The sequence below is a fragment of the Stegostoma tigrinum genome, chromosome 13 (assembly GCF_030684315.1).
Source record: "Stegostoma tigrinum isolate sSteTig4 chromosome 13, sSteTig4.hap1, whole genome shotgun sequence".
Classification (NCBI taxonomy): domain Eukaryota; kingdom Metazoa; phylum Chordata; class Chondrichthyes; order Orectolobiformes; family Stegostomatidae; genus Stegostoma; species Stegostoma tigrinum.
The window spans coordinates 23850562-23876589 of NC_081366.1; the positions used below are offsets into that span (position 1 = coordinate 23850562).

A 26028-nucleotide genomic window follows, 5' to 3' on the forward strand; every position below is an offset into this window, starting at 1 on the left:
ACAGCAAGTAACAAAAAGGGCCCTGGTGATAAAATTGCAGGTGGTATAAGTAAAAGGAAAGAAAGGGAAGATACATGTTGTAAAGCGTTTTGAGCGTGATGAGAGAACATGTGACATTGCTCGTGCAACAGGAATGAAGGAGTCTACGTTACACACCATTAGAGACAATGCAGGAAAGATTAAAGCAAGCTGTATTGCTGGAACAAGTCTGAGTGCTAGCAAATTGTGAGGTTGTGGACAAAGGAACTTGAGGAGATGGAGTGGTTTCTAAGTGTGTGGATAGAAGAACAAACAACAAAGTGGTCTCAGGCCACCTTTCTCACTATAAAAGAGAAAGCCTTATCATTGAAGATCTAACAAAACAAGCCAAAAATCCTGCAGATGCATCTGCCTTTAGTGATAACAGAGGCTGGTTTGCCGGTTTTAAGAACCACTGTGCTTTTCATAATGTAAAGTTATGTGGTGAAGCTGCACATTGACGAAGCAGGCTACAACTTAGATCAAATTTTCAATTTGGATGAGACAGTTTATGCTGGAGCCAAATGCCATCAAGAACCAAGAAACAGTCAGAAGACAATGAACCACAGCAATCCACTTCTAGGTTAACTATATTTTGCCTGAAACCTGCAAACATGATTTCAAATCAAACATTTACGTGGCCAATCCAAAGGTGAAGGTAAGCATTTTATAACAGAGAAGACATTTCAAGATAGATTTAGGATAAGCACAGACTACTGCATTTTCAATGAGAAATCAGTGAGAGATACCCTTGTCTGTAATTACAATGTTTAAAAGACATTTGGAGAGATACATGAATAAGAAATGTTTGGGGAATATAGGCCAGGTGGAGGCAGGTGGGACTAGTACAGTTTGGTATTATGTTTGGCATGGACTGGTTGGACCAAAGGGTCTGCTTCCATGCTGTATAACTCTAAGTCTCTATGACAGTGAGCTAAGATCTAGGCTCCATTGCTTCATTATAATGAGCACCTAGCACATTTTGTATGTGCCTGCATGGCATACAAGAGGTCCTGCTTAATCAGGCCTTATTTAATTCTCCCTTCAAACATTTCAAAATAATCTGATAAATTTGTTTTGGAAGATTATTATGTGATTGCAGTTTAAAAAAAAATCTCTCAAACTTGTATTGGAGGATTTTTGCACTGTGATTAAAAACTAAGTTTATATAATGTCCAGCCTTCAGGCCCTCCCGCACTCACCAAAATCATCTTGCTTTTGTCATTGACAATGCTGATTTGTAATGCTGATTGTTATTTTATCATCTGTTGCATGTTCAAAGATTTAACATGAGTAATGGATAGATTTATAAAATGAAGTTGGGAAACCAATATGGTTAATGCTTCAAAGTAAATTGTCACTGCCTTGCTGTTGACCTATATACTGATTTTAGATCCTGTAAGACTAAAAATATGCTGCAGTCTCTGCATTTTGATCATGTAGACTTGACCTGAAATTAACAGTCTATTTTTTATACATTAGAAAGGTCTTATGGTTCTGAGATTGGTTCATTGCTTCAGTGAAATGGGTGCTTTAAAGGTGTTATGGTTGGCATCGTCCTCAGAATTAATTCAAAATGCTGGAAATTCCAAAAGAGCTGAATTCTGTGTCTGGAGGCAGCAGATAATCTACGGGATAAATTTTAATGCTTTTTCAAAGGCTATGAATTGGCAAATTAGTATTTGAATCTTCATAACGAATGAATATTAGCTTTACTCGAACAGGATTACCTTCCATTTTGTTAAATGTTCATGAACATGTGAATTATTTCATTATAGGGAGGGATATGCTTTAAGTGGGTTTAGGGGTTAAAACTTTCAGTTGTTCATGTTAAATCATCCAGACCTTGGAACATGCAATCAGTGCAACAAATCAGCATTATCAATAAAACAAGCACAATGATTTTGCTAAATTCTTAAAGCTTAGCACAAAAATAACATTGTTCTTAACACACAGAGTGTCGCGGGCCTCCAATACAAACTTGTCAGGTTATTTCAAAACATCTGAAGAGAGAATAAGATTAATCTTTACCTGTTTAATGCCATGCGGGCATTCATTTATTTCAACGTAGTGACAAAATGTATGGAAATATGCAAAACATTAAATGCAAAGGGGTTCTGCAAGAGGAAAACAAGAAAAAACAACAAACTGAAGTCCTCACCAAATAAATGGAATAACAGGTTCCTTATCCATGAACATGTTCCACATTTACATTTGAAATGTATCAAGTGCCAATGTAACCAGACAATCCTTTCGTAAACCACCATGCACCAATTGTCTTCCTGTAAACCAAAACTAACTTTTACTGGCTACCCTTATTGATCTGTACAAGTAACTGCTACTGCATCTGTCTATGAATGCAGGACCTCATTGCTGTCTAACAGTTTTAGGAGATAATTAACTAACTTTTCACTGCGCCTTGAAGTGTTCAATCCAGCTAAGCATGTGACTGTTCAAAAGGATACCATCAGGTTTCTGCCAGCTCAAACGATTGTTGTTTTACAGCATCAAAGCAATGCAAATATTAAAAGAGGGAGAAATTGGATACACACATTTGAAAATAAATTGAGACTGAAAGAACATTGAAGGCTTCTGTAAATAACTTTCAAGATCTGATGTTGGTTCAATATTTCTTTTGTGGTTATTGGTCATTGAGATTTGAATATAGCATAGACAGTAAGAAATGTAAGTGATACAACAGAAGTTGCTGGAAAAACTCAGCAGGTCTGACAGCATCTGTGAAGAAAATTCCTCAGAACTGACTGGACTCAAAACATTAACTCTGACTTTTCTTCACAGATGCTGCCAGATCTGCTGAGCTTTTCCAGCAACTTCTGTCTTTGTTCCTGACTTACAGCATCTGCAGGTCTTTTGGCTTTTATTTATAAATGCAAATGAACAGCGTACGGATAGCATAAATGAACAAATGAATAGAAGGACACAAAACAGAAATTGCTGGAGAAACTCATGTGATAGAAAGATTATTTGACCCATTGCGTCAGCCCTTGTCCAGTTAGTGGTGCAACATGCACTGCGAGAGTCATACGGTGATATAGTGCAGAAACAGACACAACAGTCCAATCAGCCTATGCCAACCATAATCCCAAACTAAACCAGTCCCACCTGCCTGCACTTGGCTCATATCTCTCCAAACATTTCTGATTCATGTACTTACCCAAATGCCTTTTAAATATTTTAATTGTACCCATATTCACCACTTCCTCAGGATGTTCATTCCACACAAGAATAATCCCCTGTGCAAACAGTTTACATCTCATGTCTTTATCAAATCTCTCTCTCCTCTCCCTTTAAAAATGTGTCCCCTCGTCTTGAAATCCCCCATCCTCGGGAAAGATGACTACCATTAACCCTCTCTATATCCTTTATTATATTACAATCTTCCATTAGGTCACCTCTCAACCTCCTAGGCATCAGTGAAAAAACTCCCAGCCCATCCACCCTTTCTTTATGACTCAACCTTCCATATCCAGCATAATTCTTGTAAATCTCTTCTGAATCCTTTCCGGCTTAATAATATCTTCAATCTAACCACATATCAGAAAATATCAGACAACAGTCATGGCCAATTTCTTTTCAACTGCCCAAGGTAATCCAATAGACAAAAGGTTTTTAACTTTTTTGACTTTAGAGGCTTGCAGAATTCAGGGAAGAACGTGTGTCTCCATGTTGCATGGCCTAAGGTTCAAATTTGGGTTACCATCTCCCAAGGTGTACCGTCCTCACAAGTGCATGATTTGAACCCATCTCAAATGAACGTGTCATTCATGTTCCTTGTTTGTTACTACCACAGGTAGGAAAATTATTGCTAGTGGAATTTTCACAGCATTAGAGAATTTTGAATCTCAATTAGCGATAGCATCCATACACTGGCTTGTGAAAGCAGTTGGCTTATCTTCCTTATCATTCCGACCCATTCCTCAGAGGATGCAGCTGTATCCATCAGCTCCGTTTCTGCCAAGTTGCTGCTTTCCTGGAAAGTCAGATTGTACATGGCCCAGCAAACAATGACCATGAGTCTAAAGGTCATCTTACTGATGTCTCTAGTGATAGTGTGTCTATTATTATGCCTCATTTCAGACTGTGTATGTTGGTGAATTTATCACTGGAGTCATTAGCTGTTTTCTGAGAGGGGGACCTTTGTCACCTAGAACCAGTCACCCAAAATTTCCAGATCATTGAACAATGCTAGCACCTACGAGTGCCAAAGTATGTTTGCCTTGTGACTGCTCCCTGGGTACCATGCCCCAAGATGCAATTTCCACTGTTTGTGATCAGAACAAGTTTGCACTATGATAGAGTGATTTTTGTTCTTATTGACAATGGCCCCTGGCTATCCAGAAGGAGATTTTATTGCCATGTGTTTGCAATCGATGACCCCTTGTACTTTTTGAAATCCAGCCATGGCTGCAAAGCTTTTGGCTCCTTCAGCTTCATTGGCTTTGTCACTGGCAAATGAGAGAAAGTTATGATATGCCCCTGGCATTTATGCTGAAGTGCACAGAGGTCACCTTCAGTGTTTAATCTAGTCAAACCTTTATAAAGCCAGTAAAGACCAAGAATTTATTTTTTGCTTTCCTAAAAGCTGTCAAAATGGGAAAATAATTGGCTGGTCAAAGCCATGTGAAGTTAAAAAAACTGTGAGGTAAGGCACAGAATTTGTTTGCAGGAGTAGTTTTGCACTTTTTAAAATTTGTACATGTGATGTGGTTACATTGACAAGTTTGATATTTACTGCTTGATCTCTAAAACTGCCCTTGAGAAACGGTGGCTATGTTGAGTTGCTGCAGCAGCTGGAGGCATACAGGAGTTGAACATGAGGCTAATGTAAACTATTAACCTCAATTGCCAGAAGCTAACTACAAATGTATACCACCCCAGGGTTTCATTATGTTTTCCTCCATCAGGTTTCAATGCAGACATCAGCATCTTCTGCGTATAGTTGTAACTATTGTCACACTGGCATAAGAGAAGATAGTTGTGGCTGTTAGACATCATCATCTCAGCTCCAGGACATCTCTGCAGAGTTTCTCAGGATAGTATCCTTGACCTAACCACCTTCATCAATGAACTTCCTTGTATTGAAAAAGAAGTGGGATGTTCGCTGATGGTCGCACAATAGCCAGCACCATTCGCAACTCCTTGGATACTGAAGCAGTCAATATACATGTGCAACATCCAGGCCTGGGCTGATAAGTGGCAAATAATGAATGTGTCACTCAAGTGCCAGGAAAAGACTACTTCCAACAAGAGAGAATCTAACCGTCACTCCTTGACAGTCGATACTATTACCATTGCTGAATTCACCACTAACAGGATTCTGGGGGTTACTGTTGACCAGAAGGTGAACAAGACCAACCATAGTTTAGTTCTATTCATTCATGGGATCTAGATGTAGTTGGCATTTATTGCCTATCTCTAGTTGTGTTTGAGTAGGACAACAAACGCTTGCCCAGCCAGCAAATCCATATCCTATGAACGAAAAAAAAATATTGGCTGGTTCTGTTCAAAAGAAACCAACCATATGAATATGTTGGTGTATAGGATGGGCTGAAGGGTTAAAAGTTAATGATGATATCTGACAAGCTGCATGACCTTGAATGTGTCTTGCGAACATTCTTTAGTGGGCCAAAGGTGACACCTGCAACTTACTTTTCTGTAGCTATTTTCTATACTAGCAAATAGTTTGACTTTTGCAACTGCTTTTTCTGAACTGCCTATTTGTCACACTGTATAAGAGAGAAAAAGAGTATAATTCTAATAGTTGAACTTCAACTTGGACCGAGATCATGAACAGTGCTCGGAACAACCTCAGCCTCCAGAGCAGCCATCAAATGAGGGGTCCCTGATGGGTAGAGGGGTGTGAAGCTTATTATTTTTTCCCTTTCTTTTTATTTACATAGTAAATTCTCCTTTTTTTTGTCCTTACTTAAGCAAATTGCTTTTGACGAGCCTTCTCTTAACTACATTTAACTGTATCTGAAAAGAACCACTTGGATACACTATGCTCCAAGACAGACAGCTATAAAATAAGCCGGGGCTCAGAAAGTTGTGGCCCTAACTCACGTTCTGTTTTCCCAAAGCTGGCCTAGCATCTAGGCACAATCAAGAGTGTGGTGGAATTCTCCTCACTTGCCTGTATGTGTCCAACTCCAGTAACACTTAAGAAGCTTGACATCATCCAGGACAAAGCAACCCACTTGGCTACCAACCCATTCAGAATATTCAACATTCATTCCCTGCATCTCTAGTGTTCAGTAGCAGCGGTGTGAACCATCTACAAGATGCAATGCTGTAAGTCACCAAGATTCATTTGACAACATCTTCCAAACAAGTGAGCTCTGCCTCCTAGAAGGACCAGTACAACTGATACACAGGAGCACTTTGGCCTGCCAGCCCCTCCAAATCACGCACCATCCTGATTTAAAATAAAATTGCCATTCATTCACTGTGGCTGGGTAGAAACCCTAGAACGCCCTTCCAAACAGAACTGTGACTGTTCCTTACCTCAAGAAGGCTGCCCATAACCACTACCTTCTCCAGGACAATTTTGGAAAGGCAATAAATACTTGTCTACATTCCGTGAATGAATAATAAAATGTATTGATATAATTAGCCCTTTACTTCATATCTCCCCAAGTTTGTTTTTCCAAAAAATTGTTAACCTCATGAAGTATTTCATTTTCATTGAACTCCTGCTTCCCTCCTCCCACTATTCCCAAGTCTCTTTCACCAAAAGTGTGAACTTCTAAAAGTGTTCCTGTTTCTCTTGGAGGACAGGCAGGACATATATGCTCTTTATTATGTCCTTAGAAGGCAAGGATATTGGCTTCTAAAGGCAGTGAGTCATAGGGTTTTATTGTTCTGATGTCCTGAATCTAAAGGTGTGAAAATCAATCAAAACAATCTCATTCAAAAGACAAGGACCTGAACCATCATTACCTCTTTACAAGGAAGGCAATGGAGTTCAACTTCTTATGGTTTACATACCAAAGAAAATGGAAAGCACCAGTTTAAAAAAAAGAGGCACTTTCAAATCCCATGACGCACGCTGTAGCCTCATCATTCACAGTTGCTTTGATCACAAAAGAAACGTTCAATACCTAATCCAGGGATGATGTGGACAACAAGAAAAATGAATAACCCATCTAAGTGGCACGGTGGCTAAATGGTTAGCACTGCTGCCTCACAATTCAGGGGACCTAGTTCAATTCCAGCTTCAGGAGACCGTCTGTGTGAAGTTTGCACATTTTCTCTGTGTCTGTGTGGGTTTCCTCCCACTGTCCAAAGTGTGCAAGTTAGGTGGATTTGCCGTGCTAAATTGCCTGTAACGTTGAGGGATATGTAGGATGGTGGATTAGCCATGGGAAAATGCAGGTATAGGGTAGGGAGGTGGGCCTGGGTAGGATGCACTTTGGAGTGTCAGTGTGGACTTGTTGGGCTAAATGGCCTGTTTCCGTCCGGCAGTGATTCTATGATGATAATTGAAACACGTCCTGAAGATGAGGCTGGAGACAAGGAAGTGAGAATTTTACTACAACTTTTAGGATAGAAATTTCAGTTTCTTTGATCAGCACATTTGCTTCCATTGTTATTAACTTGTTTTGCATCCAGTTTATTCTCGTTAATAGAGCTGATAATTTGTCCATACTTCCTGAGCCATTTTTATATTATCTGTTACTGAAGATCCCTTTCTAACTCCATAATTAGAGACTACTCAGATGCTGTGGACTCCTTGCTCTCTGTAGAAAGATATGAAGCTTCACTGGTGTTCATTTGTGAATCAACTACCATAAGTTTCAGTTTCAGGTGCCATCACTGTAGGTGTGAGGGCTTCCAGGATTCATGCATTGCACTCAGTCTGCAACACTGGCAGGTCTGTTGCAATCAACTGAGTTTCTTGAAGATTTTCCAAGGTCTTCAGCTCAAGTGTGCATTGAACTGCAGCTGATAGCAGGTATGTCTTCAGAACATTGATCTCTGCTACCTTCTTTGTGGTGCTCCAGCTGACATCACAGAGAGATATTTCCAAGTAATTGGTTGTTGCCATTATTCTGGTGATCACATGCTTTTGGTAGTTCAATGGAGCAAGCAAACAAATTCACCTCTTTATTCCCTTCTCCAACAGAAAACTAATTCTCCTTAAAACAATCAACCGAAACTTTAGTATAATCGCTGCTGTTACCAAAGAGTACAGGAAAGTGAAAAAAGTTTTTTTTCCAATTGTTAGCATCAGCATCAACTTCATTCTCTTCCATTCTTTCTCGAAACAGCAAACTAAGGTCTAGAATTTGCTCTTGCAGCTGATTCACTTATTCATGGTGCCTATTTCTCTTTACTGCTCCAAGCCCAGTATCAAAGGGAAATGAAAGGCCTGCACTAACCTCTGTGATTCTAGAGATGGAATTTCTGCTGACAAAGCTGATTCATAATGTGCCTCGAGTTTATTTTACAACTGCCAAACAATTCAGATTCACATCTGCATGAGCATCTCTTCTAAATTAAAAAGAGCTGTAAAAAGGAATTATGTGCAAAATGATGGTGATCTCTCTTAAATTGTGCTGAATTATAACTTCCATCTATCCTCTTAACCTCATTTTATTACCTCCTGCACCTTGAATGAAAGATGGTCGTCAACTTTCCTGCTCCTCTGATGCTGTCTGGTCTGCTGTGTTCCTCCAGCTCCATGCTGTGTTGTCTCAGGCTTCAAAAGTAGCATGGATTCTGAAACAATGGATATGATTATTACTTTAGCCAGTCCAAGATGAGTTTTTCTGCCATTAACCATGTTATTTGCATACCAGGAATCATCCTGTGGGTCTACACCTTCCCTGAAGAAGAATAAATCTTGCTCTTCAACTTATGCTATTTTCAGGACAATAGCAAATTGGTGGATCTGATTACAAATTTCTGCCCCACATTTTCCTCCAGTTCTGATAAGAGCAGCCGTTTTAATATGACAAGCATGGCTTGCCTATTTGTTGGCTGGGCATATTTGGTGCAAGTGAATATTTTCCAGCAACAGTGGTGAGATGGCAAAATAGTTTTTGGTGCCTTTTCCATGTCTCCCCCATTGCTGCTATAATATTCCATGACTTCTAATCTGACTAGCTTGGAATGGTCAGGGCAGATTGTATCAGAATATGAATAGTTGAGAGGTCACGAATGTTAATCTGGAGTTATATAAGGCTTTCTCCTGTCTATCATTTCTGTGGCAACTGTTCAGGTTAAATATCATGCAACTGTCCAAGGTCTCTGAATCTTTTGCAGAGTCATAGACAACTCTCTTCAAGAGACTAAGATTTTGAGGCAATTCTCGCAGATGTCAGGATGTTGGGATTCTACAGGGTCATGAATTGTGTTTTGGTTTGTATGTCTGCTCTCTGATTTGGAGACCAGAAACTCTGGTATATTGTAACACAGCTGAGTTTTGTCACCGAGGTTAGCATACTTGTTGGTCATATGGTTATCACTGTGGTCAATCACACCTTGACCTTACAGTACGCCAAGGCTATTTGTTTGCTTGCTTGATAAAATGTCACAACAGACCCAAGGTGGAACTGTGCTGAGAATTTATAAACATTTGCTGGAAGCTCTGTAGACAGAGAATATTAAAGAGTTTGACAAGGTCCCCTGGTGGAACCTGATAAAGAAGGTAAAAATACATTGAAGCCAGAATAACTTGGCAAGAGTGACCCAGAATTGGTTTAATGGTCAGGATAACTTGGCAAGAGTGATCCAGAATTGGTTTAATGGTCAGGATAACTTGGCAAGAGTGATCCAGAATTGGTTTAATGGTCAGAGACAGAGTGTAGTGGTAAAAGGCTGTTTGTGAGACTGGAGGCTGGTGTTCAGTACTGTACCACATGGATCACAACAGTTACTTACTTTTGGTGTGTGTGTGTGTTAGAGGAGGATATAGACAAATTGCTCAGATGGCAGATAGAATTTAACTTTGATAAATGTGGTCTGATGCACTTTGAAAGAAGTAACAAGACAAGGAAGCACTCAATGATTGGCAAGCCAGTAAGAAGCTCTGAGGAACAGAGGGATCCTGGAGCGCTTGTTCAAATATTCCTGAGGGCAGCAGGACAGGTTAATACAATTATAAGTGCGCGGAGATTATGTTGGGACTATACAAAACTTTTCCTAGTCCACAGCTGGAGCATTGTGTGCTATTTTGGTCACTGTACTATAGGAAAGAAGTGATTGCACTGGAGGGGGTGCAGAGGAAGTTCACCAGGATGTTGCCTGGGATGGGGCATTTAAGCTATGAAGAGAGCCTGTGTAAGCTTGGGCTGTTTTCTTTAGAGTAGAGAAAGCTGAGAGAAAACCTCTTTGAGGTTTATAAGATTTAGAAGGCCATGGACAGTGTAGATAAGTAGAAACCATTCCTCTTAGCTGAATAACAAGGTGGCATAATTTTAAGGTGAAGGGCAGGAAGTTCAGAGTGGATTTGAGGAAACATTTTGTCACCCAGAAATTGTTGGAACCTGGAATGCATTATGTGAGGTGGGGGCGGGGGGAACCTCACAACCTTTTAAAATGTACTTGGATGAGCTCTTGAAATGTGATAATATTCAAGGCTATGGGCCAAGTGCTGGAATTGTGGGATGAGTGTAAGTTTAATGTAGTTTTGTTAGTGCAGACATGATGGGCTGAAGGGCCTCTTCTTGTTGTGTGATTCAATGGTTCTATTAAAAACTGAAACGATAGGGTTTTTCTGAACTCAGTGAATGTTCCAGTTCATGGGTTAGGCTTTATACCCTCAGCTTCACAAAGGAAATTTAAATTACTGAAGCAGCTGCTTTTGTTATCATTCCTCTCCAAGTGCTCACCTAACTTGAGAGCTGAAGTAACTTCCCTCCCTGGGCTGAAGTTAAGGTTACATTGCAGGCCCAATGATGCAACAAGATCTATATGGCCACTCCAGCTTTGGTGAAGAAACCAAATTGTGGGATCCACACAGTATGTTGACAGGCAATTCATCTAGTTGTTTATTCATGAGTTAAAACCCATCGAAGAACTAATTCTGCTCATGAACTCAAAACAATTAAATTTGTCAGGATCGATTTAGATGAGGAAAGATGGAGGAGCTCGAGTGGACCATTAACGCTGGTATGAAATAACAAAGCATAGAGCTGGATGAACACAGCAGCAGGAAAGCTGACATTTCGGGTCTGGACCCTTCTTCCGAAATGGGGAGGGGGAAGGGGACTCTGAAATAAATAGAGCAGGGGTAGGTGATGATGGAAGGTGGATAAAGGAGCAGATAGGTGGAGAGTAGACAAACAGGTCAAGGAGGCAGGGATGGAGCCAGTAAAGGTAAGTGTACGTAGGGAATTGGGCTGGTGGTTGGTCAGAGAGGTGGGAGAAGCGGATAGGTGGGAGAAAAGACCGACAGGTCAAGGAGGTGGGGATGAGCTGGGTTGGTCTTGGGATGAGGTAGGTGGAGGGGAGATTTTGAAGCTTGTGAAGTCTGCATTGAGACCATTGGTCTGTAGGGTTCCCAGGTGAAATATGAGGCGCTGTTCCTCCGGCTTCAGGTGGCATCGTCATGGCACTAGAGCTAATGTTTCAAGTCCAGTGACCCTTTTTCAGAGTTGTAAAAATTGAATCTCATTCAAAACTATTGCATTTGACAAGGGAAATAATTTATGATGCATGCCTCGGAGGAAGAAACATTCAAATGTACTTGGAAGCAGGTCTAGGATGGACATGTTGTCCAAGGAATGGGAGGGGGAGTTGAAATGGTTCATGACGGGGAGGTGTGGTTGTTTGTCACGAACCGAGCGCAGATGCTCCACAAAGTCAAATATCAAGGCGTAGAGTTCGATGAACACAGCAGGCCAAGAGCAACAGAGGAGCAGGAGAGCTGACATTTTGGGCCTAGACCCTTCTTCAGAAGGGTCAAAAGATTTTCTGAAGAAGGGTCTTGGCCCGAAATGTCAGCCTTCCCGCTCCTCTGATGCTGCTTGGCCTGCTATGTTCATCCAGCTCTAGACCTTGCTAACTCAGATTATCCAGCATCTGCAGTTCCTGCTATCTCTTCCACTGGTATGACCTTGTTTAGTCCAATGCTGTTTCTGTGCTTTATATCCAATGCATTACATGTGCCTGTCACTTTAAACTTAAAATAAAACTTTGTGGCATGCACTTCACGCAAGAGAGTTTCTATGGATGCTGATTGGCTTTCAATTCAGAGTTTACCAGTCTTCTGAACCAGTCTATTACTTTGCGCTTTTACTAAACATAGTTCATAATACACTATGTGATATTTAATTGCCTCTTTCTATTGTATTTTTAAGGTTAGGTGATTATGGTTTACATTGCTATGACTTTTTTCATTTGAAATCATGGTCATTAAGCAGTTGGCTACGCAAGCAGTTATCTGCAGTTTTTCAAACTGTCCCCAAAGAGTCACCTGACGCCATTCATATAAGCCTCAACCAGGGATGAAAATGGATTACCAAATTCTAATCCATGATAATTGTACAACTGTTGGTCTCAAATTAGCATTTATGATGCATGATCCTCCCAATACTGTATCAGTGCATGTATGTTTGGTCTTCTTTGTAATCAACTGTCAGGAAGGAATATCATGCGTTAACAGCAGATATTGAAAATAAAGGAGACATTAGAAAGCAGACATTTAGTTGCAAAAATTGAATCTCCTTCAAAACTATTGCATTTGACAAGGACAATAATTTATGATGCATGCCTTGGAGGAAGAAACATTCAAATGTGCTTGGAAGCAGGTCTAACACTGGTTTTAAACTGATATCCAATTGGTACTCTTTTCATTGATAGCTCTATTTGTAGATGACATAAACAAGAAAAGTATCAGCAATTTAAATTTATCTTAACAGCAACAACTTGCATTTTTCCTCTTAGGCAGCATATGACAGTAATCAACAAGAATCTAATAAGTACTTCCTTCCAATTTGTGAGCACTGTTTGCTTATTTTCTCTATTTTGTTTGCCCTGGTATCACTTTCGTTCCTTCAATAAGAGGTTGATTAGACTTTTACCAATGGGACTGCCTTCTGATTCATGAACTTGTATTATGTTCATGTAACCTGCATTAACATTGATATGAATTCCACCTCCCTTCCTTCAGTCCTTTTCTCTATCAACACTGGATGCTATTTTAACTTTGGTCAATAGTGTTAAAGAATAGCTCTCAAATTGAATCCAATTAGGCACCTCTCTTGACATCAGTGCAAATGAAAATCAAGAGTTGTACAATGGATTAAAACAGAAATTGCTGAAGCAACTCAGCAAGTCTGACAATATTTGTCAGGTGACACAGAGTTAATGTTTTGAGTCCAGTGCTCTGAAAAGGGGTCACTGGACTTGAAACATTAGCTCTGTTTTCTCTCCACAGATGCTGCTAGACCAGTTGAGTTTTTCCAGCAATTTCTGTTATTGTTTCAGATTTTCAGTATTTGCAGTTCTTTGTTTTATTTTGGGTGTCTGATTCCATATTAACCACTTTTCATTCACACTCTAAGGCAAAATACCCCCCAGTAGTTGGATTTTTTAATTCTGTGTGAAAGCAGGTAAAAAACATATTATTGTAGAAATGGACCCACAATGTACTAATGTTTTTCCATGGTTTGATTTGCAACAGTGCTCTGCACCTGTATTGAAGTGTTTTTCTTTTTCTGTTGCCCATATCCTATTGCAAATCATGTCCTCAGTGACCTCACTCATCATCCTGTCATCACTCACCTACATTAACTACTAGAATCACAAAATTTCAAATTGACAGTCCTGTTGAGTTGTTCAAATCCCTACTTGCTTTTACTCCTCTCAATCAATACAATTTTCTTCACCTACAAACACCATTCCACTCTGACTCTGGCCTCTTATGCATTGCCCTTACTTTAATTCCACAATTGGCAGCAGTGCCTTCAGCTACCTTGCTACATGCTCTGAGATTGCCCTATCACTTATCTTTCAGATCTTCCTTAAATCCCACCTCTGACCAAATTTTGCATCTGAACAGCCCGTTCTGGCTGGACGCCCTTTATTTCAATAACGTCCATGTGAAACATCTGGAGATAATTCTTCTTTACTAAAATTGCTTTATAAATGCAATTTGAAGTTACTTACTTTTGCTATACTTAACTCATAATATTAGGAACACTGACATTTATAGCTCAAAGGATACCTTTCTGCATATTTTGTACACAGTAGCCCATTTCTTGAGCAAACTCTAATTAATTCTGCTCCCTACCTCTCTTCCCTATAACATCTTTTTCTGCTTCAACTATTAATACAGTTTTATTTAGAGGAAGCAACACTTCTTGCCTCACCCATTCACTGTGGCGAAACGTACTCTCAACAATTCTCAACTTGAACAGGATTCTTCTAAGTTCTCTCCTCAACGATAATATATATTGATGAGTCCTCCTCTTTGACTCCTTAAACAGAGGAATTATGCTCGGACCTTCCATGGCAACTCCTTGATAGGACCCTCAGAGAAACAATGTAGATGGTCAAAACCATCTCTTCACACATTGTCTGAGGAATCTGTTGATAACCCAATGCAATTGCACCAGGACATTGCGAGAATTCTGGGGAAATTCAAGACCCGGTCAATCCCTTTTCAGTTCTTCAGTCTTCATAATTTCACAAACTTCTGTTAAATCTCTTGTTCATCTTCTATACTCCAGTGTTACTTAAAAATTGTTGAATAAAACATTGTTTGCCATATTAACAGAAGTCATTTATTCTGTAAAGTTCTTTAAAATTTCAGCATAATACTGTACTGTAGAAGCATTGACTATGATTTAAAGGGCATTGTCATTTTTACTTGAAAGATTTTGAAGAATAACCATAACTTCTTTTATATTGACCTTCTTATGTATTTGTAGAGCAGGTTAAGTTTTGATGCCTGTACAAGCCTAGCAGCTTCCATGATGATTCTGTTTGTAAAAATTGACAAGCAGTTTTTCAGCATAAATTTGCATACATTAGCATATGAGTTACATAACAGACCCAGATTATGATGATCACATACTATTTTTACTATAGTAAACAAGTACAATTTTCTTCGTCTAGTTGGAAATGTGGTTTGCCAAGCACATGATGATTTTATAATCTGGTGCCGTGAATGTAGCTGAAGAATGTTAATGAGAATAGAACCTTTTAATAGCCATCATGTTCCGTGCCTTTTCAGTACAATATAATTTAGATAGTGCTTATTAGTGCTATTAGTATTAATATAGAAAAAATCCGGTGACCAATTAACTTATATGAAGGTAAGAGCTATGGCTGGAATCCCTCAGTACTCCACATTCCGGGGAGATTATTTTGTCCTGAATTGGACATTGTTGGAAGCAAACCACTGTTTTCAGTGCCACATACTGGTTTTGAGAGTATGTGTTTGTTTTGGATAGTTGTTACCAGTGTCACTGTTCATCACATTCTGTCCCTTCTTCAGTAAGGTTTCCTTTATTTCACCATTATCATCCAAAATATGTTTGAAATCTGTTAGAAATCCAATGAGTAGATTTTTTTGCAAGCTAGAAAGTGCCAAGAAATAAGTGTGGTCAAATGACCCAGACCACCAGGCTTCTGACAGAAATATCGATATTTTCTTCATGTGCATGGATAAAAACTCGACATGTGGAAGCCAAGTTTAAAGCTGGCCAGACTTTGCAAATTGTAAACTGCAGCGCTGGGACAATATTCATGCATTGTCTACGTTCAAAAAAGCCAAGAGCAGATGCAGAGACAGCAGTATCTGCGGATGCTGAAGGATCTGAGACAACAAGGTGTAGACCTGGATGAACACAGCAGGCCAAGCTGCATCAGAGGAGCAGGAAGGCTGATGTTTCGGGCCTAGACCCTTCTTTTTTCATTCATTTTTTTCATTCTTCATTTCTGAAGATGGGTCTAGGCCCAAAACTTCAGTCTTCCTCCTCCTCTGATGCTGCTTGGCCTGCTGTGTTCATCCAGGTCTACACCTTGTTGTTTCAGATCCTTCAGCATCCACAGATACTGCTATCTCTGCATCTGCTCGGCTTTTTTGAGCGTAGACAATTTCCAGTTCAAAAGTTTGACTTTGGGTTGTTCCTTGCTCCTTTCCAGAACTTATCTAGGTCTAATGATGTAATGCTTCAGTTATATAGGTCATTGGTGTTATATAGGTCTTGAATAATTTGTGCAGTTTGGATCTCCTTCTTGCAGAAAGAGGTGATGGTGCAAAGGAGGTTTTCTAGATTGATACCTGGAATAAGCGTGTTCACTTATGAGGAAAGGTTGGACAAGCTGGGCTTCTTTCTGCTGGAGTTTAGAAGAGTGTGTTGTTAAATGGCCCAGACAAAGTGGGCATGGTAAGTATGTTTCCTCTTGTGGGTAAGTACAGAGGTAGAGGATACGGTTTTAAAATTGGGGACCAGTCTCTTTTAGGACAGAGGTAAGGAGAATCTTTTTCTCTGAGGGGTGTGCAACTTGGGAGCTCTATTGGACACAAGGTTATTGTATAATTTTAACACAAAAGAATAGATTCTGATGAAGAGTCAGTGAACTTGCAACTTTCTCCCCATAGATGCTTCTAGACCTGTTGAGTTTCTCCAGCAATTCCTGTTTTTGAATAGATTCTTGTTAGTCAAGGAAATCAAAAATTATTGAAGATGGTTAGGTATGTTAAATATAGAACGCGCAATAGATCAACAATGATCTTATTGAATGGCAGAGTGGGCCCAAGGGCGTCCATTACTACTTCTGCTCCTCCTAATTTAGATGTTCATGTGATCACTCTTACAAAATTTTCCCTCATGGAAACTAGGTTCACATGGCCCACTTCACTTCCTAGCACGAGATCCAGCAATGGCTCCTTCCTAGTTGATTGAAGAACTTAGTGGTTAAGGAATTTTGTCTGAATACATTTCATAGAATTGTGGAAGCAGGCCATTTGGCCTATTGAATCTACATTGACTGTCTGAAGAGCATCCCACCCAGGCCAAAGAAAACCCCCCACCCCAATCCTTGTAGCCCTGCATTTCCCATGATTTAATCACCTAGCCTACATATCTGTGGAAATTATGGGCAATTTAGCATGGCCAATTCACCTCGCCTTCACATCTTTTGACTGTGGGACAAAACCGGAGCACCCAGAGGAAACCAATGCAGACATACGGAGGATGTGTAAAACCAACACAGACAGTTACCCAAGGGTGGAATCAAACCCAGTCCCTGGCATTATGAGGTTGTAGTGCTAACTGCTGATTCATTGTGCCACCTCCTTCAATTTCTTGAAAATTTTCCCCTCCTTATTCTCCTCACTTCCTTGGATATTTGCATCTCCATTTACCACTCATTATTTGGAAGTAGTTAGAATACTCACAGTAGCAATATTAGAAACTTTTTAACTTGTCAAGCCAAATAACTAGCTGATTTTATTTGTGATCAGTTATTAACATGAAGGCATTTATTTGGAAGGGAGAACAAAAGAACATATTAATATTAAAATTAAAAAAAAGGATAAATCCACAACATAGCCAAAGGAATCTTCCTAAACCTTACATATACTTCCTTTTTCTTTTTGACTAAATTTTCAATATCTTTTTAATACTGAGAAAATATAGAAATATGGATGTGAGGAATGTTGGATGAGCCATGATGCTATTGAATGATGGAGCAGGCTCAAGGGGCTGAACAGCCTACTCCTGCTCCTTTTCATATCATCTTATAACCCATTGTGGACACCATCAGTAGTGGGCTCTGTCTTGTTGACTCACTGGGTCCCTCACCCCTTTTGTATCATTCTACCCAACAGCCCAGAACTAAACTTCCCCCAAAGAGGAGAGCTACCACATTGAACTTTGCCTCCAACTGTCCTTCCAGTCCTCAGACCCTGACATTATGTTTATTAGCATCCACCCCCTCCCCTATTTCCTGTTTCTAGGTCTTGTTTGTGGCCAAAAATCTCCTCTTCTGTAATCTACTATGCTGTCTGTTGTTGTTCTGCATCCTCTCGATATACCTTGATTTGTTCCCAACTCCACAAAGGTCTCTGTTTATCCCGTCCCTTCAAGCCTTGATTTCCCTGTTCTTTTAGCCAGTGATTCTCTCATGACCCCTCTCAGTCTCCTGAAAGATTGATGGGTTCACCCCAAGGACCACATTCACCCCAGAAATCCAACAGACTTCAATTAGCAGTTCCTAGACATGACTGACTAGGCCCTAACCTTCGCAGCTCCCTGAGTGATGAGATGTGATTTTCCTGACTGCTGCTGGCTCTACAGAATGGACCATGCCAACTCTCTGGACTGTAGTCAGGAATATGTCTTGATTGTAAGGTCTCAAGCTGGTCAGTCACCATAACCAAACCCCTGGACGGTGTTGCTACTGTGCCCTGAATAACTGTACCCCAACTAACTGTACCCCAGGCCACCTGACTGACAGTTGGCCTCTCTTCATGCAACTGAGGAATGGCCCACAACCCGTTTCCAAAATGACTATTACTTGAACGAATGTTCAATGTGTCTGTCACGCAGGTAAGTGGCACATGCTGTATGTGCTAAACTGATGTCTCAGTGCACCACATATCATGATGTTCCAGCTCCACAAGACAGATTCCTACTGTTAAGCATCCTGTCTCTGTGTCTTTGGTAATGATCTCACCAACGTAGCCGTACTGAGAACCTTTAGTTCTGGCTGAAGTAGCAATGTGCTAACTACATTGCAGTCAAGGCATGGATTCTGCAAGCATGCAAATAGGTGCTACAAGTCCAATTGAAAAGAGAGAAAGCAAGCATTCCTGAAATGCAGGCTGGTCCAATGTGTGAGCAGGGTATCAATTCATGTGTGTAAAGTGTCCCTGATGCAGTCTTTCAAGTTTGTGCTTCCTAAGTTGCCTGCCACTCTATTGAAGGGGTGCCATGGTAGTTATAAGGGGTTGGCAAATGGTCAGATGCCAATGTCCATGGATAAGGCATGATGTATATAGCTGGTGCCTGTGGATCATGACCTGACATGCTTTTTTGTCCTAAGCAACATGGAGGTCCTTTGGAGCAATCAGTGAGCTGGAGTCACCAGGTAACAGCTTTATTTTCCATGTTTAGAAATCTCAAAGCCTAGCTTGTTTGGTGTGTTTGTAAGTTAGGAGCATAACCATTAATGAAGGGAGTTGGGCCATTAACAAGGTATTTAACAAGCATTAAACCCCCTGAATCATCAACTCACCACTGCCTGATGGGAAACCCACCACGTTATTTAGGAAAAACATAAAAGAAGGTGTGGGACGCTCCTGATGACAAGATGGACCAATACAAACTTCTTATCCAATTCTGCAATAAACTTATCATTGGTTGCTCAGACACTTACAAGATTCCACCTCAGTTTTCTAATTCACTGACATGCTTGAAGGCAGCTCACCACATCTTCTTAAGTGCTATTTGGGGTGGATAATAATTGCAGGCCTGGCCAGTGATAGCCACAATTCCCGAATGAATAAAAACATTAAAGAATTGTCAGGAATCTTCATTCTGAATATTATTTTGAGAAGTATTGCAGATGTGAGTCAGTCTTCTACCAACAGTTCCCTCTGCAATGTTGTTGTCTTCAATTGTAGACAAAGGAACTTTTTACTGTTAGCATGATCAGTTGAGGAGGGGTTAATTGTTTATCCATTGGCATATATTTTTAAATATTTCTTAGTTTGGATGATGTACATCACATTTCAGTTAAAACATATTTTGCTCATTCAAGATCATAAGACCATAAGACATAGGAGTGGAAGTAAGGGCATTCGGCCCATGGTGTCCACTCCGCCATTTAATCATGGCTGATGGGCATTTCAACTCCACTTCCCTGCACTCTCCCCGTAGCCCCTGATACCTTGTGAGATCAAGACTTTATTAGTCTCTGCCTTGAAGACATTTAATGTCCCAGCCTCCACTGTGCTCCATGGCAATGAATTCCACAGGCCCACCACTCTCTGGCTGAAGAAATGTCTCCTCACTTCTGTTTTAAACTTACCCCCTCTAATTCTAAGGCTGTGCCCATGGGTCCTAGTCTTCCCGCCTAACGGAAACAACTTCCCAGCGTCCACCATTTCTAACCCATACATTATCTTGTAAGTTTCTATTAGATCTCCCCTCAACCTTCTAAACTCTAATGAGTACAATCCCAGGATCCTTAGCCGTTCATCATACGTTAAACCTACAATTCAAAAGTAAGATCAAATTTGTAGGAGTGAATGAAAAAGGAATTTTATTACTAATCCTGTGAAAAATAATGAAATATGACTTCAAACATGTACGAATACAGGTATAAACATTAAAGAAGATGGATTGTTTAGTGCAAGAGCATGCACTTTAAAACATCCTTCCAGTCCTTGAGGTTTAATCTCAGCCCACGGTTATTTAATTAATGACTTTTATTCTCTTATAGATATCTGAATTCTTTATGAAAGGATGTTTCTTTGATTTCCTTGCCACTGGATTTTATTTTCTGAGTGGCTAGAAGAAGAATAAGACAGGAAAGAGAGGGCAATCTTTTCAGCTTTCCTATTACAAATTCAACGCCATTCTCTCTGGTCTCCTAATACTGCTGCCTGAAAAAATAGTTCACACATACATTCTTGTATCTGGCTTCATTGCTTCTTCAGTCTGGTTAAAATGCAAGCAGCTTTCTGTGAAATATGTGAATCTTCCAGAAACATCAAACAGGAAATACAAATCTGAAGGGTCTAGGCCTGAAATGTCAGCCTTCCTGCTCCTCTGATGCTGCTTGGCCTGCTGTGTTCAACGAGCTCTACATCTTGCTATCTCTTAACACAAATCTGAGTGACTGGATTTGGTCATTTGATAAAAACGATAACATCAGTCAGATGAGGTCTTGTTTGTCAATGATTTCATGAACTGACTCAACTTGTGGTCAGTTGTGCATTACAGCCACCTCTTACCTTTTCTAAAAACTATTTTGGTCAATGAAGGGTCCTTGTTATAAAAATCAGATCATACAAGTTGGCAATTGATGATTCTGAATTTACTGACATCTCTGTGAACTTGCTTTAATGCACGTCCGAGTGGGGTTTACTCAATCTACACTGAGTGACCAATTCTTGCTTTGCACATTTGCTGCTTCAGGATCTATTATACTGCTGGAAATATAACAAATATGTGGAAATCAAATCTCAGACTTGATCCTGTGTATCTATACAACATCTGAACCACCTGACTCAGCAATAACTCACTACAAGCTGTCCATTCTTCTGTACATAAACTGCTTAAATCCCTTGATCAGATTATAGCTTATAATTCACTTATCTTACATCCCAAGGTCTCTGCTAACAGATATACGTAGTATGATTAACACTGAAATTATTGCAAGATGGATGTTATTTCTACCATCTGTTGCAGTATTGACAGGCCAAGGACAACATATAATTTTTGATGGCTGCATTGTTGCTGCTCCATCAAAATGCCTTCCTGCTGACACCCAAAGAACTTGAGACATTCCTTAAAATGGAATCACCTTTCTCTGCTATTCCATGGGGAATACAGCATTGAAATTCTTTATATTTAGCGGATATTATAAAATAAAGCACCACTAAATTGTTTTCAATGGATACACTTCAATCATGTTTATCAATAGCATATTTTTAGTACATTTTAGCTGCATATGAGTATAATAAGAAAAAAGCAGTTTAACAGCAATATAAGAATGCTCCTTAGTAATAAAACATTTAGAAACCTCAAATGGAATTGACAAACATGAGTTTATTTTATCAGTATTTGCAGAAAGATCATGGTTGCATATATTACTGCATAAGTTTAATGCTGTTCTCTATCATTCATTTTTACTGATCAGGAAAATTGCTGTCAAAGAGAGTCACTATCTGTATTGAAGTGAGAAATCCATAATGGTTTCTCAAAAACTTTATAAGCACATTGCAGTGTCAACGGATCAAATTTATTCATGAATTCCATGAGAATTCGTTGGTGAGTAGCTTAGGGAAAAGTAAACACATGCAGCTGAATTTCAATCAGATCTTTAAAAGAAACTTGTTAGAGTTAACCTTGACAATGTTGCTGCAATGATAAGATCAGCAATTTGCAAGGTTCCACCTTATTTAGGCATTTAGATCATCATGCTATATTAAGGTTGCAGGAGGTAGTGCTGATGTTGTGTGAATAATGATTTTTCATCCTTCTCTCTTCCACATGCTCCAGAATGCTAATTAATGGGTGGTTTTCAAACAGCCTGTGAATCAATATTAGTTCAGGTTCCTAATTTGTATTTTGGTTACATTATTTGAGAAATTAATAAGATATCACTGCATCAAATTCACTGTAATTAGTGAATATCAAACAACAGACAAGAATTTACAAATACATCTAAAACTTCTAGTGAAAAATCCTTTGTGGCTTATAATTAAGAATTACAGGTTGATATTGCACATCTCATTTCATATAGAATTTGATGGAAGTGAAGAATTAGTTGTAAGAGTCTAGTGGATTATTGTCCTTCTTCAATTCACGTGTGAAAGATCTGAAACCAAATTAAACTAACAGAGTGAATCTATATTTGTCATTTTTGCTAATGAAGATCTCTAGGGTAAAGGCCGGTTTTGTAACAAGTATGAATTCACAGCACAAATAGCCTTCAATGTAGCATCATTTTCATTAAGGTAGTCTCAGTAGAACACTGCTCTGCATGTAATCTGCACCATACTTCCTTGATTCTGACATAGTTTCCAAAAACAGTAAAATAAAACTTTTATTCTTCAAAGTTAGTAAAAATTATTAAAGTGGTCAGATTTTATTGATGATCAGTTCCATATATCTCTTTTTACCAATGTTCTTTTTTAAGAACATGGGCCATTGACAGAGGTAGTGCCCTAGAACAAAGGCTAATCTAGTTTCAAAGAGCCATGCACTGACCCACAGTAACCGCACACAATGAGTACATTCAAATTATTATAAAGACCATCTGGTATCCTGCCAGAGAGTCTACATGAAGTGTTTGACAAACTAGTGTTTAGTGATGCACACAACAGGACAAAGAGTGGTAAATGGATGTTTCACTCTGTCAGTCTTTTGGAAAATATCAATGTCACTGCATTATCTGCAAACATTCAAATTTGCTGTTCTCACAAAACTGGTGATTATTCCCTATTGGCTAAGGAGCAAGTAAACATCTACTAGCCCAGCAAATTTTCAACAGCATGTGCTGACAAACATGGAAAGGCAAAAACTTTGAATGTAAGACTTTTAGCATTCAACAGTTCTTTTCTGAGATCACTTTTAAACCACTTGCACCTCACCTTAAACGTATGTATCTGGTCTTAGACATGTCTGCCATGGGGAAGTAATTCTATGATCTATATTCTCTATGCCCCTCATAATCTTGAGTATCTTGGTCCTCTCCCCCAAGGGCAACAAACTCAGCCTATCCTGTCTCTCCTCATAACAGATTTCTTTTTCTCCTAGGCAACATACTAGTAAATCTCCTCTGCTTCCTCTTCCATGCAATCATGTCCTTCTAATAGAGATGAGAGATAATGGGAACTGCAGATGCTGGAGAATTCCAAGATAATAAAATGTGAGGCTGGATGAACACAGCAGGCCAAGCAGCATCTCAGGAGCACAAAAGCTGACGTTTCGGGCCTAGACCCTTCATCAGAACTCTGATGAAGGGTCTAGGCCCGAAACGTCAGCTTTTGTGCTCCTGAGATGCTGCTTGGCCTGCTGTGTTCATCCAGCCTCACATTTTATTATCTATGTCCTTCTAATAGTTTGACAAACAGAACTGCGCACTTCTGTAGTCTAACCAATACTCTATAAAGGTGGAACAAAACCCCTTTGTTCCTATATTCTGTGGCCTGGTGAACGAATGCAAGCATCCTCTGTGCCTTCTTCACCACCCTTTCTACCTGTGCTGATATCTTCAGGGATCTATGGATTTGTACGTCAAGGTCCTTTTGTTCCGCAGTACTCCCCAGGGATCCGCCATTAATTATGTAAATCCTTCCATTATTAGACCTCCCAAAACCAACACCTCACACTATCAGAATTAAATTCCATCTCTCATTACTTTGCTCAATTTACCAGCTGCTCAATAACAGACTGTAGCTTGAGGCCATCCTCCTCACTATTAAAAACACTCCCAATTTTCAGATCATTTGGCAAATTCCTAACTAAACCTTTTACCCCCATATCTAAGTTGTTAATGTGTATAGCGAGCACCAACGTTCCCAACACCGATCCCTGTGGCACACCGATAGTCGCAGGTTTCCAATTCCAAAAGCAATTTTCTACTATCACTCTTTGCTTTCTATTTGTAAGCGAAATTTGGATCCAATTTACCAACTTGCTTTGGATCTCATGGTCTCTTACCTTTTGGACCAGCCCTCTATGTGGGACTTAGTCAAAGGCCTTACTACAATCATGTACACCACATCACTGTGCTACCTTCATCAATATATTTAGCCACCTGTTCAAAAACTTCAATTAAATTAGTCAGTCAGGACTCCCCATTAAAAAAAATGCTGACATCCTCTGATCAATCTCTGTCTTTACAAGTATTGATTAATCTTGTCCTTCAGAATTTTTTTCCAATGATGTCCCTACCACTGATGTTAGACTAACTGGTCTGTAATTTCCTGGTCTATCCCTGCTGCCACCATGAACAAAGAAGCCACATTAGTTACCGTCCAGTCATGTGGCACTTCACCTGTAGTCAGTGAAATATTAGATATATCAATCAGCATCCCAGCAATCTCCACCCTTGCCTCCAGCAGCTGGTTGCAAGTAGCTGATTGGTCCATAAGTAATGACCTTTGCCAATGAAAAATGTCTATTTTATTGATTCCCAGGAAGCTGAACAGCTTGTGGAGTGAAAAAAATGGTCAGATGCCTTTGGACCACTGGAAGGTAAGGTGCTGTCTTTGTCTCTGCAGGAAATAAATTACCCCAAAGCCTGAAGAAAGCCAATTTACTATCCCTCACTAGTTGCTACAAGCTGTTGCTTTTAACTAATAAGTTGGAAACTTTATATATTATGAACAGTCATTCTGTGCCTCCTGTCAGCAGGTAAAGGTACCTAGAGAAGAGAGAACTTAACAAATTGTAGTTCTGTCGAGCCCTCAAATGTATCCTGTGGATAGGAATCACTGGACTGACTTTCGAATTTTCTCGTTCACCCAGAACACTAATGGTTTTATGGTCTGCATGTATCTTTCTATATGTGTAAAGGGAAAGTTTTATAATGGAGTTGGAGTTTTAACTGGTAGAGGTATACCTTGACAGTTCATAATTGTTTATCCATAGTCAGAAACTATTTATTTATAATAAATAGGAGACACTGTATTTTGAATAGTACATTCTGAATAGTACATGAATCCTGCTTCAAAGTGTGTGCTTCAATGCATAGTGCAGTACCTGTGTCTACATTCGACATGATAATATAGTGTCTAGAATCGTATGCATGTATGTTTCTGGATTTGTGTACTTTTTGTTGCCTGCACTTACAGGTGTTAGCAAATGCTGCTTAAATAATAAACTTCCTTTAGTGCAGAACCATCTACAAGATGCACCGCAGAAATTCATCAAAGTCACTTTGTGAACACCTTCCAAGCACTTGAACACTACCATCAAGAAGGACAAGGAAACAGCAGATATCACAAAGACATTCTTCATCCTGACAGGAATTATATTATTGTATTTTTTTCTACTCATTTGTGGGATGTGGACTGGCCAGCATTTCTTGCCCATCTCTATTTGCCCTTGAGAAGGTGGTGGTGTGCTGCCTTCTTGAACCGCTGCAGTCCTCCTGCTTTGGGTTGATCCACAATGCTTTGGGGAGGGAATTCCAGGATCTTGACCAAGCAATGGTGAAGGAACAGCAATATATTTCCAGGCCAGGATGGTGAGTGACTTGGCGGGGAAATTGGAGGTGGTGGTGTTTCTACATATATGCTGCCCTTGTCCCTCTAGATGGAAGTGGTTGTCAGTTTGGAAGGTGCTATCT

The 26028-nt window shown here is 39.7% G+C and overlaps 1 long non-coding RNA gene across 1 annotated transcript; it reads left to right on the forward strand.

The window, feature by feature from the left end:
• LOC132210453 (uncharacterized) lies at positions 1-25826 on the forward strand. The gene is made up of 3 exons (XR_009446588.1): positions 1-676; positions 24875-24932; positions 25571-25826. It is a non-coding gene; the product is annotated as an uncharacterized LOC132210453 (long non-coding RNA).
• Positions 25827-26028: the final 202 nt, after the last annotated feature.